The sequence below is a fragment of the Vicia villosa genome, linkage group LG2 (assembly GCF_029867415.1).
Source record: "Vicia villosa cultivar HV-30 ecotype Madison, WI linkage group LG2, Vvil1.0, whole genome shotgun sequence".
NCBI classification, from domain to species: domain Eukaryota; kingdom Viridiplantae; phylum Streptophyta; class Magnoliopsida; order Fabales; family Fabaceae; genus Vicia; species Vicia villosa.
The window spans coordinates 180,524,138-180,543,334 of NC_081181.1; the positions used below are offsets into that span (position 1 = coordinate 180,524,138).

Below are 19,197 nucleotides of genomic sequence, written 5' to 3' on the forward strand. Positions count from 1 at the left end.
TAATACAAAATATAGTTTTGTTATAAAATATTTGAATAATAGAAGCTAACAAAATGTAATAAAAAATAGAAGCTAAAAAATATTATGAATGAAAAAAGTATGAGAAAAATTAAAGAGAAATCTTATTAATATAAAAAAGAAAATAATATTTGAAAATAAGAATAAAAGATAGGAACATATGTTAATTCATTAGGAGTAGAGGAATATTATTTGAATTTGAAATTTATGAAAAAAGAGAAAATTAAAATAAAATATTTTAATAATATATTATACATGTATAGATGAATGAGTTGACAATGTATAGTAAAAATTGATATATGCATTGACAATGTGAAGATTAATTTGATTGGGACAAAAATTTATTTTATTAAATATATTTATTTGTGAATTAGAAACAAAGAAGAAAATGTAAGAAAGAAAGAGAAACCATCCATGTGGCACAATAGAAGAGCAAAAGGGGCATTTTGGTATTTGGCACAACATCCAATTTTCTTATATTATAGATTATATAAAAACCCGCGTGTTGCATGGGTTTGATTATAATCATTGCCTCAAATATTATTTTAAAAAATATACTTTTGCAAATATAATTACATATAATCTTATAATTGAATGTATTTTAAAATTATATCTAATATAAAAAATATTTTATAATATAAATATCTTTATTACTTTATATTATAATTTTATTTTATTATTTTAGTTATATTCTTTAAATTTAAAAGATATATCATATTTACGTGAATAATTTTATCATTTGTGGATATTATTTTTAATTAATCATGAAATTCATAATACATATAAATGTATATTAATGTATTAATGTATACTTGTATAATTTAAGGAACCTAACAAATACCTAAAATTATCAATGTCAAGTCCAAATAAATTAAAATGGAATAATTTTTAGATAGTTAAAAAAAATAATCATACTAACGTTATCATATAAGATCAAACCTTCATATAATAATAAAATAATAATTAGAATTGACCTTAAATTTCCAGTAATTCGGCTAATAGTCGCCAACCTTCGATTATTAATGGTAAAAAATTACCATACCCAAAAAAGAAAATAATGATAAAAGAAAAGAAAAAAAACTATCATAAACATATTTTAAACCATTTATTTGTAAGTCCTTTTATTTTTTAATCTTAATTTTGTAAAATATGTAATATCCCGATCTTTTGACACCGATAATTATCATTTAAATGAGTAAATGGTAATTAGAGAGAGATCATTGGTCTTATTCCCTATTAATCTAAGAATGATTATTAGAAGAATTAGTGGAGTGGTTAGAAACAAAGAGGATTGGTTAGAATGGAACTAAGTGGCAAAGTGGTAATTTTGGCTTAGTTGAGGGGCACAAGAGACATTTAACTCTATTGCATGGACTTAAGGACTTGTTTGGCTTGCAAATCAGAATTTGTGGAGAAAGAAAGAAAGAACAACTTAAGAGCAAGAGAAGAACTCATGAAGCAAGTGCATTTTCGCAACAATGGTGCAGCCCCCACTAAATCAGGTATATCTCTCAACTCGTAACTCCGATCGTAACGATTCTGGTCCCATTGGAAAGCTAACGAATTTCTCTTTGATTTGCACCTACGGTTCGCATTTATAGCTTCTGTTTTGAAGGAGAAAAACGAGTTTGAAGTTGGGACATGCATGCTGAATGTGAAGAAGAAAGGGCTACGGGTTTGATGAGTTTGGGGTTGAAGTTTTGGTCAAGTTAGGAGCTCAATTGCAGCATGTTCATCATCCAAAGCTCCATTGATGCAAGGTGAGTTCCATTAGATAGGACTTGGGTAGGAATGGGGATTAATTACATGTTGAATGGGTTAGTGAGACATGCCTGAATGTGTCAGTGATTGGATGATTGTTGTTGCATGCTTGATTAATTAGTACATAATGTGTTCTTTTGCTATAAGCCTTTGCATGTTGGTGGTTCTGAATATGTACCTGTTATAAATTCGTTGGGATTATGTTAGTGATGCAGGGAACCAATTTAGAGCAATTGGGACTGGTTTAGAACCCTTAAAAATGCAGAAAATTGATTCTGCTTCAGGGTAATCGGTTACTGGTATTTGGGTAACCGATTACTCTGTGTAAATTTGCGTTTCTGGGCATTTTTCATGCCAGTAACCGGTTACTGGATTCTGGGTAACCGGTTACCCTGGGCAAAAGTGCAAAAATCAGCAAACTTCAGAAATTCGTAACTTTCGGCTCGGGTATCGAAATTGCGCAAACTTTATATCGTTGGAAAGCTAATGAAGTGTACTATCTAGGAAAATTAGCCTTGGTGCCTAAATATTATTTTTCGATATATCTGACACCCATTCAGACGAATGTGGTAAACGGAATTTTGTGAAATTTACCCCAAGAGTAATTCAGTCTTGTAGAGGGAGCTGAATACCTCTGTTGTCCTTCGAGACTTGTGAAACCATGTTGTAGAACATGATACGCATTATATTATCACTTGTATACTAGTGGTATGAATATGTAGGACAAATTTGAATGCTTTATGATGATAAATGCTATTATGGCTTGATGATTTGTGTGACAATGATCACTTGATTTATGTTTGTTCTGGTCGAACTTTCGGATATGATTATATGCATACTTGATGGGAATGATCTGGTTTATACTCATCATGTATGTTGTGATTTTGTGCATTAACGAGTACGCAATGGGAATGATCTGGTGTATACTCATTGCGTATGTCGTCATCTTTATGTCCCCCTCCACGCGGGAATGATCTGGTGTATACTCCGTGGATGGCCGCCAATGGGAATGATCTGGTGTATACTCATTGGTGGGAAGGGATAGCTGGGCATATTCACCGCTCTCAATGGGAATGATCTGGTGTATACTCATTGATCGGTATGAGATATGTGGGTACTCGATGGGAATGATCTGGTGTATACTCATCGTGTTACCAAGGAAATGCTAGTGCTTGATGGGAATGATCTGGTGTATACTCATCATGTACTGAAAAAGGCATTTCCTCTAGCAGGAAAACATCGGATGTTGGTACGGTGAGATGGTGATACCACGTCGGTAAGATCACTTGTTTATTCACCCCTAGTGATGCCACATAGGCAATATCATTAGGTCCTCACCGGTGGGCTGGTACAATCATGGTGACATGGTTGTACTAGCAACATCATACTTGTGTGTTGTTTGTGTGTTTAATGATATCTCATTGGTTAGCCACGGGACTTCTAATGGTGATATTGTCCTTGTTGTGTATTTGTACCTGGCCGTGAGGTAAACCCCGGATCCACGGCGGATCCGTTTGATTGCATGTACCTTGTAGGACCGAGTGAACCCGTATGATAGGGGGACTCACTGAGATTTAGTAATCTCACCCCAATCAACTTATATTTTTTTCAGGTGCAGTTTAGTAGCGTTTGGTCAGTAGCAGGTTTAGACTGAAGATTTGGAAGTGGTGATGGCTCGGAGACCTCGTTAGATCTCATTTTCTGCTGTGCAGATCCATTGAAGATACATGTTTTGTAATTCTTATTAGAATCTCATGTTGTATTTTATATGGATCATCTTTTATCTTCGGCTTTTGTATGTACTCAATATCAATATTTAACGTTTCATGCATAATATACTAGTCAATTATGTATGGGGTGTTACAAAATACATATTAAGATATGTATTTTTTAATTTTTTTTATATTTGTTGCAAAATCAACAACTAATGTATAGCTATGTGTTCAAAAGGTGTTATAATAATAAAAATATATGATCATTAATTTTATTGAAATAGAAAGGTTAAAGGGAATTTTAAAAATAGTTTTTTGTCATTGTGGAAACCAAAACGATAAGAATGATTATTAAATAAATCAATAATATAAAATAAAAAGAATGTGACCTTTAATTCAGATGTGTGATATTTAATTATTGTAAATAAATTGATTGATATTTTCTTTTAAAACATAATAATAATAATAATAATAATAATAATAATAATGTTGTTAATAAGAAAAATTAATATAATTCATCATCTCATTTTATATGGATGTGTGAAGGGAGATAAACTAACTAAAAATAAAGTGATAAGAATGAGAGAAAAAAACTATGAGAGAAAAACATATAGAGGTGTGGCGTGAGAGGCGGCTCCAAATAACACGTCAACCAATAATATAATAATAATATTAATAATAATAATAATAATAATAATAATAATAATAATAATAATAATAATAATAATAATAATAGTAATAATAATAACTTTTTGTAAAATTTTACAAATTATAAGTTATAGTGAAAATCAATATAATTAACATTCATAGATACTTGCTCAAAGAGAAAATTAAACACAAATAACATTAGAGGTGTTACCCCCCTAATACTTTAGAGAGCAAAAGTAAAAGATTAGCTGGACACTTCTTGATACAAATTAGTAACAATACAAAATCAAAAAATATGTAGCATATAAGAAGACTAATATAAAATTAAAAAGTATATACATATCATATATGAGATGTTAGGAGGCCAGCCAAATATGAAGACCTACAATCAAATCAAATTGTATACAATAACTCTACAAAATCCATACAACAAATTATGTATTTATATATATATATATATATATATATATATATATATATATATATATGGGAGCATATCAAGTGAGAGCATTTTATAATGAGAGATGAGAGGAATAAATATTAACCATTGGATTCATCAAGAGAGAGAAGATTAATGCATTAATGTGGCTATTACCTTCTCTCTCTTGATGAATCCAATGGTTAATATTTATTCCTCTCATCTCTCATTATAAAATGCTCTCACTTGATATGCTCCTATATATATATATATATATATATATATATATATATATATATATATATGTGTGAGATTTTACCTATAAATAGGATAATAAATCTGATTAGAAAGTGTAACCATAATTTTAGTAATTAAAAACAGTCATTAAAAACTATAACGTTTTGTAACTACAATATGAGTAATTATTATTATAATAGTAACCGAAATATTCTAATAATTATTTTTAGTATAATATAATATAATATAATATAACCATTATGAAATATAATAATAATTGTTAATTATTTAATGTTTAGTCACTGCAATAAGAATAATAATTATTATGAATTATAATTTTCTATAAGGTGTAATTATTTTTTATGACTTTTTTAAATTTGTATTAAATAATTATGTATAGAGAAAATATTTATTAATAAAATATAATCATTGAATCTATTTTTAATTTTAAAAATAAAAAAATTTAACCATAAAATATATAACATTGTAAAATTTAATTTAAAAACGTAACAAAAAAATCATAAATCTAAGCATAAAATATTTAGGAAACAAATAATATTAGTTATAGTATATATTTTTTAATAGTTATAATTAATATCCTTTACTTTGAAGAAATAATTATCTTTATATGTTTGAATAGTTATAATTTTTAACTACTTCATTATAATAATTTTATATATTGATATTTTATAATTAAATTAAAACATGGAAATTAATATCCTTTATTATAGAATAAATATTTTCTATAAAATAAAATTTATTAAAGTGTAATTATTTCTTTAAAAACGTAACAAAAAAATCATAAATCTAAACATAAAATATTTAGGAAACAAATAATATTAATTATAATTTATTTTTTTGAATACTTGTAATAATATCCTTTACTTTGAAGAAATAATTATATTTATACTTTTGAATAGTTAAAATTTTTAACTACTTTATTATAATAATTTAATATATTTATATTTTATAATTAAATCAAAACAATATGTGGAAACTAATATGATTTATTTTGAAGAATTAAATATTATTATTATTATTTTTATTTTTGAATAAATTTTTGCTATAAAATAACATTTTTTTAAATTGTAATTATTTTTTAAGATTTATTTTATCTTTAATAAATACTAAGTATAAAGAAATAGTTATAAATAAAATATAATCATTGAATCTATTTGAATCTATTTTGAATTTCAAAAATAAACAAATTAAACCATAAAATATATAACATTATAAAATTCCATTTTAAAAAATGTTACAAACAAATCATAAATTAATCATAATAAGTTTATATTTTATAATTAAATTAAATGATTTGTTGAAATTAATATCCTTTACTTTGAAGAATTAATTATATTTATATTTTTGAATAGTTTTAATTTTTAACTATTTTATTATAATAATTTAATATATTTATATTTTATAATTAAATTAAAATGATATGTGGAAATTAATATCCTATATTTTGGAGAAATTATTCTTATTACTATTATTGATTAGTTATTAATTTTTAACTACATTATTATAATAATTTAATAAATTTATGTTTTATAATTAAATTAAATTTTTTATTATAATAATTTAATATATTTATATTTTATATAATTAAATCAAAATGATATGTGGAAATAAGATGTGGAAATAATATTTTAGAAAAACTAAGTAATTCAAAGTTTATGTAAAAAAATATAATCTTAATATTATACAGAATAATTAAAAGAGGATAATTAAAAAAAAATAATTAAAAGAGAATTAGGATTATAAGATATAATAATTTTAGTTGAATATAATAGTGTTAATTAAAACAATTTGTATTATTATTATTATTATTATTATTATTATTATTATTATTATTATTATTATCATTATTTGATAACTAAAAATTGTTTTTGTATAAAAAATGAGAATTAGGATAATAAGTTATAATAGTGTTAGTTGAATATTTTATTTTATTATTATTATTATTATTATTTTTATTATTATTAATTGTGAAGTTAGTTATTATATTATATTATTGGTATTATTATTATTATTATTATTATTTTAATATTTTTATTAGTTAGATATTAATTATTATTATTATTATTATTATTATTATTATTATTATTATTATTGATGATTTAGTTTAGTATTATATTGTTATTTATTATTATAGAGTTTGTATAATTAGGATTCGTATTTAAAATTATTATCAAATGACAATTATCTACTTATTATTATTTTAATATTTTTATTAGTTAGATATTATATTATTATTATTATTACTATTATTATTATTATTAATGATGGTTTAGTTTAGTATTATATTATTATTATTATTATTATTATTATTATTATTTATTTTAATATATAGAGTTTGTATAATTAGGGTTTTATTTAGAATTATTATTAATTGACATGTGGCGAGGATTATTACCAAGAAGACATGTGGCTAGGGTTGCCATCATGACTTCTTTACATTTATATTAAGTAGATTATTATTATTATTATTATTAATGATGGTTTAGTTTAGTATTATATTATTATTATTATTTATTTTAATATATAGAGTTTGTATAATTAGGGTTTTATTTAGAATTATTATTGATTGACATGTGGCGAGGATTATTACCAAGAAGACATGTGGCTAGGGTTGCCATCATAACTTCTTTACATTTATATTAAGTAGATTGGACACGCTTTAAAATAGTTGTTTATTTTAATAACTATAATTAACATTGAACATTACGAGGGTTCGAACCCCTATCTCTTGTCTAACAATTGTAAAAGTTGAATTTAAATTATTCAAAGCGCTAAAAAAGTTTATCTTAAAAAGGAATCAAACCCAAGAGCTAAATGTTGCAACTACACATGAATTTTTTTTAATTAACCAAGTATTTCAAAAAAATTACATAAATAACCAACATTTCAAAATATTTACAGAAATGACCATTTTTTCTTATAATTTATACGTTGTGGCCACCCCTATTGGCGAATACATTGATTTTAGGAGCAATTCGCCACTTCCATTGGCGACTTCATTTGATTTTTGGAAGTCGCCACTTGGAGTGGCGACAATATTGTTTTGTTTTTTTTCCTATAAATAGAAGGCCATTCCTCCATTAAAATTCACTCATTTCTTCACCAATTTTCTCATTTTCTCTGCACATTCTTACTCATGGCTCACATAAGGCCACTGTCATGTCAGTGAACATCATCCAAGCGTCCAGATCTTAAACTGGTTTATCTCTGAAGGGATGGGCATGTTGTTTTCTCTCCCGTCAAATCCCCCATGTTAGTTAAATTTTGGAACATCCATTCCTTTGACCAACTCAATAGGACTCTGATGTCTTTTTTAGAGGGGGAGTACAAACTCGGTGAAGTCATCATAAGGATCCAGAGGCTTAGAACAAGGACCTCGTCTGAGACCGGAGAAAAGGAACATTGATGGGATGACGTGAAAGGCGACGTTGATTCCATTCTAATAATGCATGGATCAGATGACATTGTTTTGTCTGTTGTAATTTCTTAGATTTAATCGTTTATTGTGTTGTTGTTTTAGTCTTTGGGTTGTTGTTTTAATCGTTGATTTTAGATGACATTTTTGTTCGTGTTATTATTTAGGTCTAGTAGGCGTTTGCCATGTATGTTGTAACTCATCTGACTAATGAAAAAAAAGTTCATTTCAATGGTAAAATAAATTACAAAGAGCAGTGAACCTAAAAACTATGATTTGGAACTAGATCCACGATTGGGACACTGTTCTTATTATTCCCGACCTGACGACATATACTACACTTCCTTTGCATTTTATCAGTGACGTCCATTTCGGTTCTAATACGCTTGCTTTTTGGTCGACCGCTTTTATTCCGCCACATTAAATCGTTGTGCCAAACAATTTTCCCATCATACACTGGCCAATATGCCTCCATTGTTACCACCAGAAAGTAATTGTCGTATACACTGAGCAACGTTGATACCTTGTAAATCGGAGATACCATTGATAATGTATCAAAGTGAGTATGTGAACAGGCTGCAATGACATGGGAGCAAGGCATACGATAAGCTTGATATTGGCCGCAGTCGCACCAACGATATGGTATTATGACCCGATACTCTTGTCTTGGCAGCCCCTGGTTGTGGTTAATTGTTTCTTTGACACTAAGAGTGTGGCCATAACGGTCGAATTCTGTAACTCGATGGGTGTTTTCTTTGGCAGATTCTTGTTGCACAAATTTCATGTAGATATCATCGAGACGTATAGCTGGGGTTTTGCGGTTTTGGCTTACCTCTACAGCTCCTTGTGTCAAAATTCTAAAAATGGAACCTCTATATTTTATGGATGTGCATTCTTTCTCCAATCATTGGGATGGTGGAGAATGCCGAGGCTAGCCCCCGAAAACCCACACATCTTCGTCTTCCCGTACGTGACAAAGTAAGTTTATGGCGTTATTTCATTTAGTGTATTTATTCTATAAATAACTGTAAATAATTTGATTTCTCTTTTTTATTTGTTTAGGTTTAATGCAACTGGATTGAATTACAGCTTAACTCCCAAAAATAAAATCGTCTTTTATCGCCAACTCTTGGATCATCTTCGACCACAAGATGTATTACCACTAAATTATCCATCTTCTAACTATATTTGTAATATAAAGCATCCTCTTTAATTAATATTATTTTTTTTGCTTTGCAGTTTATTTGGAGACCATATTTAGAACTGGACCATGAACCCAACCAAGATGATGCAGCTGTTTGGACAACAAAAACGCCTATCATACGCTTCACCACTGTGGAGATGCACCACAGTGACCGTGTCAAACTCCAATTCGGCAATCTCAAAAAAGTCAGCAACCAGTGATACATACAAAATTGGAAGTCATTCGCTAAGGACTTCCGTAAAATGTGGAAACGGCGTGCCCACTATGTCCTGGAATTCCCGGTGTCGCCAACCAAAATGAAACCAACAAGTGAATATGTGAACTGGTATAGATCGGCTACAAATCCTGAAATGATTGTGTCTGACCCTTTCTATTTGGACGACCCACGAGCACAACAACCGTAATTCCAACAAAAACCGCAATATTTCCAACAACAACAACCACAATATTTCCAACAACAACAACAATATTACCAACAACAACCACAACAATATTACTAACAACAAAAACAACCGAATTACCAATAACAACAACCAATTTATCAACAACAACAACCAATTTACCAACAACATCAACAACCCCAACACATGTCCACCTCACAATAATACCAACACTACCAACCCCAACCACAAACTCAACCCCGACCACAAACTCAACCCCGACCACAAACTCAACCGCACCACCAACACTTCCAACACACCGAAGACACTAATCTGGCGGGCTCCTCCAGATCACCACTTAACCCCGACACAGGTATACATGACGAATACCAGTCATACAACCAACTCTCTCATCAAACATCACAATACCCCAGCCAACGACCAATTAGCTTCAACACACCACCACAAACATTATATTTTAACCAACCTGATTCAACCGCCAACTACCATAGATCACATTTTGAGGCCGCACCCACCAGGAGCCATTTTGTCCAACCAAGACAAAGCTTTGAGGGCGCCGCGGGCACCCGCGTTTCTTACAGCAGGAAATTAAGAGGTCAAGGTCGGCTGACATATTTTGTAGACCAAGAGTGCATTTAAGAGCCATAGACCCAAACACAACAGGAACCGGAAATGGGGAGTCGTAGGAATAGGGGTACGAATGGGGGAACAATACCAACTCGTGAGCCATCTAGATAAGTTATTAGACCTCCGTCGTACGGGTCGTACTAGGGTCATCTGCACCAGGTCCGCCAAATATGTGATTGTAGACCCTATTATGATTAATGAAATTGTAGTTTTCTTATTAGTATAAAATGGTAGTTTTTTTATTAATATTATTTATCTAAGTAATGTAGTTAAGCAAGTAATATAATTTAACAACGTCGTGCGGGTCGTACCAGGGTCGTCCGCACTAGGTCCGCCAAATATATAATTGTAGACTCTATTATGATTAATGAAATTGTAGTTTTCTTATCAATATAAAATGGTAGTTTTTTTATTAATATTATTTATCTAAGTAATGTAGTTAATTAAGTAAAATAATTTAACAATAGTCAAAATAATTTAAGTTAAGTTAAAATAAATAAAATGCAAAAAAAAAAAATGTTGTCGCCACTAGGAGTGGCGACTTGCTCCAAAATTAAAAGAAGACTCCAATGGGAGAGGCGAATTGTTCCTAAAATCAGTGTCTTTGCCAATAGGGGTGGCGACAACGTGTAAATTATAAGAAAAAATGGGAGAATTTCTTTAATCACCTCCCTATGGGGGGTCACCCCCAGCGAAATCCCCATTTTGCCCCTGCTTCACAGATGCATCTCCGAAGTAATTTTTTTTCCAGAATTTTTTATGTTTCGGAAATGCATTTCCGAATTCACCACTTTTTTGGTGTTTTCGGAGATGCATTTCCGAAATGCATGAAAATTCAAAAAAAGGAAATATTTTGGAAGTTCATTTCCGAAAACATATCTGCATATACAATTTTCCCTCCTTCACTATTTCATCATTTCTCTCCAAAACTTCTCCAAACCATCTCCAAAACTCAATCAATCTCCATCCATTTTTCGTCTCAAAATCAAGTTTCAACCGTTGGTCACGTTAAAGGGAGCATAGAAAGCTACAATTTGAGGTAAACATTTCCCATTTCATCCCATATTTCACTACATTGATTGATGAATTTTCTGCTGAAACCTGCGATGGTTCGGAAGTTCATTTCCGAAATATGTTACCTAACAAAATTTGGAAAGGTACTTCCGGAATAAGCCCTGGCAGTAAAAAAACAGTTTTGGCCAATTTTGCTAATTTTTGCATATGTTAGGTATGGTGCATCCGGACAACATTGTGCACGACGACGTAGTAGCTAAAACGGAAGTTGACAACGTTGTGCACGACGATCCGGGTATCGACGTTAAATCGATGATCGATGCGGTTGATGTTCGGCAACAATTTACAAATGATCGGAGCTTCGCTAGTCGCGAACAATTGATTGATTGGGTTCGTAACGAAGCTAGTAAACTTGGATTTTGAATTGTTATTTTAAGGTCCTACAATGGAAATAGTAGGCGGAAAGCTTTCGTTGTTTTGAATTGCGAACGGGGTGGGAGTTATGTACAATCAAACCGGGTGCTAAAACACAAAGACACGGGATCGAGAAAGTGCGAGTGTCCTTTTAAGTTGCGTGCGACTCGGAGGGTTGATGATTTGTGGCGTTTAAGCGTCATTTGTGGAGTTCATAATCATGCCTTGGATGCCAAGTTACATGGGCATCCAATGGCGTGTCGTTTGTCCCGTGAAGAGAAGATTGTGATTTCGGATTTATCGATAGCTAAAGTGGCGCCTCGCAACATACTTGCCGATTTGAAACGGAAAAAACCGGATAACCTTTCAAATATCAAACAAGTTTACAATGAACGACACAAACTCAAAGTTTTGAAAATGGGCCCTCGGTCGGAAATGCAACAACTTTTGAAACTATTAGTCGATAACAAATATGTGTCAAGCTTCCGAACGTCCGAGGACAAAGTTACGGTGCGTGATATTTTTTGGACTCATCCCGAAAGTATCAAATTATTAAACATATTTCCAACCGTTCTTGTCATGGATTCGACGTACAAGACAAACAAATATAGGCTTCCTCTTTTAGAGATAGTCGGTGTGACCTCGACGGACAAGACTTATTCGGTCGGGTTTGCTTTTTTGGAGTGTGAAAAAGAAGAAAACTTTACATGGGCTTTGGGAATATGCAAGTCTTTGTTAGTTGATCAAAAGGTTATGCCAAACGTCATTGTCACCGACCGGGACAATGCTTTGATGAATGCGGTTGATACCGTCTTCCCGACATCTACCGCGTTACTTTGCCGGTATCACATAACTTGCAACGTGAGAAATGATGACACCGTGATAGCAAGGGAGATTTGTGTCGGGGATGGGACACCGTGAACCAAATGCTCCAAAATCAACACAATGAAATTCAAACATCGTTCGGTCGGAGCAAGACGGTTATGGAACACCGGTATAAGGGCCAAATTCTATTCTCCCAATTGATTTACAACATATCTCGTTCGGGTTTGAATTTTTTGTTTCATGAAGCAAAAATGTCGGAGACGACGGGGCCGGATAGTTCTTTATGTGGGTGCACGATTAGAAAGACATACAGCCTTCCATGTGCTTGTATACTTTTAAAAAAGAAGAAGTTGAATTCACCAATACGCATGGATGAGGTAATCGACCATTGGAAGAAGCTTCGTTTTGATGATTTTGACCCATTGAAAGAAAATGACTCCAAAATCACCATCTCCGACGAGTTGGAAGTGATAATGGAGAAGTTTGCTAATGCGGATGACACGATGAAAATGCACATAAAAGAACAATTACGAAAAATTGCATTTCCGGAGACCACCGACTTGAAACCGCCATCTCAACCGGTTAAAACGAAAGGTGCACGTAAAAAGTCCAAAAATACACAAGAAGACACATCAACAAAAAATTTCCTTCCTACTTTGAACATGTTGATGCATTGAACTAAGTGAGACTTTCTTTCCACTTCATAGTCGACCGCCATTGGATGCGTCGAGCCACATCATATGCATCGGGTATCTAAGATCGCGGCACTTCATCCAAGTGTTTTTGAAACCGGGATGTCCTATACCGGCTACTTCTTGTCAATGGACGACACATCATTCAAATGAGGCGGAGACTTGGCCGGATCCTTTCGTTTCAAGAATGGCGGAGTTTGAAGAGATGATGAGTCAAGAGCGCGAGCAAAATAGAGAGCGGTCGAAGAACATACCTATTTTAGATTTAGGAGCCACCGATTGGTACGGTTTATTTTAGTTTGTACCGGACCGTTTTTTGTTTGTAAGGACCATTTTTGTATGTATTATCGTTTATCATATAAAATCGGACCGATTCAATACATATATAATATAAGTATGTTTTATGTCATCATTGTTTACACAAAACACTAATTTATGTCTATTTTGAATGCTTTTGGTATTTTTTACACAAAACACTAAGCAATCAACAAAATGCAAAATTCACATCTGTTTCTGCATAATTCGGAAATGAACTTCCGAAATATACTTATTTTCAGCCAATTTTCGGAAGTTCATTTCTGAAAGACCTCTGAGCAGGATAAGGTTTGTTGGGCCATCATTGCTCCAATAAGTCTATAAATACAACACACTCTTCTTCATCCACTTCACACCAGAAAACACAAATGACACAAACCTACCCCCACCTAGCATTCGTCTACTTCACCACTGGCTATTCGATGCCGTTCCAATTCCGCTTCTCGCGCGACACGCCGTTTGTGGAGTTGATAACGTCGCTTAACACGCTATTGCATTATCTGGAAAATCAAAAGGTTGTCAAGCTCGAGTTACCGCTCGCCATCGCTTAACAACGACGGAGACGTTGAGTTCACACCTTTTGAGATCAAGAACAACGAAGATTTGGCGGTTTTGTGGACAGCTTTTGACCGATTTTCTTCAAAGGGCCCGATCGAGTTGGACGCGAAAATTCAAAGATCGGGGGACGATGTTATCAAAATGTTGACTCATCCTCACCTACCCGTGTTCAATAATATGTAACTTTAATCTTATGTAATGTGATCGATGTAATCTTCATCCGATTAAATAAAGCGAATGATTGTTGTTTGTTATTTTTCTTCTGTCCAGACCTTATTTCGGAAGTGCATTTCCGAATTCTTCCAAGGGGGGTGTTTTCGGAGATGAACTTCCGAATACGCCAATTTTCTGGAAAACAACTTTATTTCGGAGATGCATTTCCGAAATCAATGTTTTTCATAAAAAAACACGTTTTCGGAGATACATTTCCGAAAACACCTTTTTTTTCAACAAAAACACGTTTTCGGAAATGTATTTCCGAAACAAGGGGTATTTGGGTAATTTCACCAAAGATGACTAAGAAGGTTAGAAGGTGGGTAAAGAAATTCTCAAAAATGGCCATTTTTATAAATATTTTGAAATGTTAATTATTTATGTAATTTTTTTTGAAATACTTGGTTAATTAAAAATAAAATTCACGTGTAGTTGCTACCACTTAGCTAGCTAGATTTTTTGTCAACCTTTCTTCCTTTTATTTATACATAAACACGGTCTTAATTCTTTAAGTCTAAAAATTTAGTTTCATATATTGTTTCCTGCATTTAATTTTCTTATTAATATGAACAAAATTTAAAACAATGTTAAAAACAAACAAATAATCAAAATTTATAAATAGACAAAAAAATGTATTTAAAAATTAGAACATTTTTTAATAATCAATTTTTTCAAAAAAAATCCCTAAATAACTACTCTTTCACACATATTACCAAAGTAACCATTTTTCAAACAAAAAAGATTCGTCACACAGAGGAGACGCCATTCTATGTGGTGCATGCATTTTTAGGAGGTGGCGCCACACTGCATTGTCCATGCACTTAGGACATGCCATGTTGTTTGGCGCATCAGTGTATTTGCCATTTTTTATTTTTTAACAAAATAATAATAAATATAAATAAAAATATATTATGATAATATTACGTGGAAAAAGATATTACACAATATTACGTGGAAAGACATGTGAATGTTGGGTGCTTGAGTGGTTTGATGTTTTGATGTACATTGCTTGGGTGCTATGGTATGATGGGGTGGTATCATATGGGTCATCAAAGTTGTGGTAAGATGAGGTGCCAACATATCGTTGGTGGCGGTCCAGATCATGTTCTTGGTTTTGTGTTTGTGTTTGTGGCATGAATTGTTATCGTGTTTGAGTGGATTTGATGATGTAAGGTTGTTGGGTTTGGGTGGGTTGACAATGTTGTTAGGGTTGGTATTGTTCTAGGGTTGGTTGTTACAGGGTTGATTGTTGGATAAATGATGAAGCTCTTTGGCGTGAGTGATCAAATATATCGATGGAGACATAAAAAAATTGTTAAAATCGATGTATACCAATTCATATAATGGCAAGTTGGTCTAGCATCACCATTATAGATTGGTTCGTTTATGAGCAGTTCATATCAGTGCCTCCATTGACGATATTCCTCTCTGGCGAATTGTCTCAAATCCTGATATCTCCATTGGCCATCTACTCTTAATTGATGCCATTGTCCAAAACACACAGAAGGATCTAAGATACCTTGTTGCATGCCGAACTCCAGTTTCACACGATCACTCTAGTGCATCTCCAGAGTAGTGAACCTAATGATTTCTATTTTTGCAGTTCAAACCTCAGCATCCTCAGGGTTAATCTCATGGTCGAGACCCAGATAAAACCTCCATACAAATTATAGAGGAAAAATAAGTTAATCTAATGGTAATATTAAACTAAATAAATAAGGTGTCTAGTTGTAATACCCCATTGGGTCCAATATGATCCTGAATATTTCGATAAACTACAATAGCATTTCTAGGAGTTTTGTTGTAGTTCATCTCTAGAACGGACCACCTATATCGAAAATAGTAAACATGAATTAATTACCGTTGTTTATAGTATAAATTAAGTCATTAGAATAATGTTGTAAACTTGGTGGCGTAGAGGAATCTGAAGGGCTTCTCGTTGCGGGGGGGTGAGTGTCGGCATTCTCGACCAACCCCATGTATTAAGGAAAAAGTGCATGAATAAAACGAACAAGTATCATTCATTGCGTTTTTACACAAAGAACTATATAGATGGGCCAAAACAGGTGAACTCCGACTATATGTATTTATCTTATCAAAATCTCTTAACAAAGGTAAATACATAATATTTACCATATTACCAGTTGTATCAGGAAATAAAAAGTGGCCAAATAATATCATAATATAACACCTAGCTTTCGTGATTTCTCTTGGTGTGTATAAATTTCTATTAATATAATTCCTGAATAAAGTTGTTTAAGGTTCTTGATTAAAATACACTGGCCCCTAGCTCCTTCTTCAAATAAATGGGCACCCAAAAGTTCCTCGCATATGGTGTTGTCTTGGTTGACTCAGCCATTAACAGCCTTACCATCGATATGTAGATCAAATCACATGTACACGTCCTCTAGGGTGACGGTACATTCACTGCATGGAAGATGAAACGTGTGTGTTTTGGATGTCCATCTTTCAAACAATGCGAGAATACATTTATAATCAACATGGTAAGTCTTTATGCTGATTACATGACCAAAACCGACAACTTGCATATACGTTTCTATATGTTCGTCGTGTGGGACATATTCGTGCACTTGACAACGAAATCTCTTAGGTTCCTATAAAAAGTTAATTAGGAAACATATGAAGGTATCATAATTTATAAATCAATAAATTATCGTTAAAGAAACTTAATAACTTATAAATTTCTCAATGTTGTTGGGAGTACCTATATGTAGTTCACACATGGTCAAGAGAGACAATTTTTTATGAGTATTCTTGTGTGGCTATTGATGATATAAGAAGTAGTATGTATGATATGAATACTATGAAGAAATGGTAGGTATTCATAGGAAGCATTAGGGAATAATGAAAGTAACTTCTGCATGGCTATTTAGATTGCGGCGCCACCTAGTGTGGCACATGCTTTCTTTTTTTCATTGATGCGCCATTCAAGGTGACGTGTCCTTGTTCTACATGCATGAAAGGTTATGTGTATGGTGGTAGGCTAGGGTGGTCAAATAGCATGCATGAAAATCTTGCCCTTTCACGTGACATGCCATACTAAATAACGACACCTCCTAAATTTGTATCTGGTTCGACTGTGATAAGTTCGATTTTTCTTTTTGTAATACCAATTTTATCCAGGTTTAGAATATACATAAGATCAGGTTTTTCACATTTCAAAGAAAAATTAGAGGTGAAATTGCAGTCTGGTCCAGTTTTCCAAATTATTGGACTTGTAGAAACACCCACACAACGTATAATGAGAGTCATTTATTCTTGATGACTTACATCAGGAGTACAATAAAAAATCACAGAAAAATATTTTGCTTCTTGGATTTTTTTTTACTATTATACTTTTGACTTCATTACCTAACATGTTAATCAATTCATTTTCAATCTTATGACTAAGATAATGATAATGAATTTCATTATTCTTAATACGTTCAAAATGTTTTTGCATGACAGGATCCCATTTAGCAATCATTTCAACAAGAGAAAGAAAGTTTTCATTGTTTTTCACTTTAATCCTCTCATTTTTTTCCACGAAATGATAAATTTTGCTCAACTAGATATCTAGTAACAGAAACTATCCTAAGTAAGACATCCTTCAAATGCCTTCTTTTATTTCTTATAAGCTCTTGAAGATGTTTATCAATTGTTATATTTTTCTTAAACCTAATTTGTAAGTCAATCCATTTACTCATGAGAGACATGTGTGCACCGCTTGATTCATGTTCTTTAAGCCTTTCATAAATATGTTTCCATTCATTAAAACCTTCATTTGCTAAGCGATTTATTCTATAACTTGTACCGAATAACTTAAAGCAAAAACACAAAACTCTATCCAATTATTTTGAATAAACAAGTCAAATCCTATCTTGCTCTTCTCCATTAGAATAATAACGGATATATATATATATATATATATATATATATATATATATATATATATATATATATATATATATATATATATATATATATATATATATATATATATATATATATATATATATATATATATGACTACTTAGTAAACAAAGTAAATCATTTGTTGGCACCTATACCTACTTTGATGTTGACACACCCTTAATCTCTTATGCTTTTTGTTTTATTGATTGTTTGGCATTTACAGTAGGCAGTTATACTTTTCCAATTTTTTTTATTGAATTGACACTCGACACTTAGGCTTTTTAGAGAGATGGAGAGATTATAATTATATTGAGATTTGAGAATTAGAAAGAACACAGGTTCATAAAATAGGGTAACGTTCTGTGACTTTTGGGTTTTGTGTTTTGCTTTTATAATGTGTCATTTCTTTTTCATAATGATGTGTCATTCTTTTCATTTCCAATTGCATGCAAGTATTGGATCGTGTTAATGGAGTAACAATATGTTAATGCTTTATCATTCTTTTACTTTAATGTATGATGTGTCAATATTTTCTTTTTTCTCACTGTATCAATAATATGTTAAGCATGATGTAATGTGTCTCACTAAAGAAAAAAACAGGAATACTTACTAATATTTGTTAATGTTTTTTGGTGTTAGTGTAGCAGTGAAAAATTGAAGATAGAGCCATTAGTTGACTTATCTCAAAGCAAGAGTCGCCACCGCGCTTTATTTATTTCCAAATGATTGGGGTAAAGAGCGAATAAAATCCAAAGAAGTTTTCTGTATATAAAAACTTTTAAAAAGATA

General features: G+C 31.7%; 1 long non-coding RNA gene across 1 annotated transcript; it reads left to right on the forward strand.

Moving 5' to 3' along the window:
* The first annotated feature begins 1,464 nt into the window (after positions 1-1,464).
* Positions 1,465-3,564, forward strand: LOC131647580 (uncharacterized). Its single transcript, XR_009297870.1, has 3 exons — positions 1,465-1,520; positions 1,634-1,778; positions 3,392-3,564. It is a non-coding gene; the product is annotated as an uncharacterized LOC131647580 (long non-coding RNA).
* Positions 3,565-19,197: the final 15,633 nt, after the last annotated feature.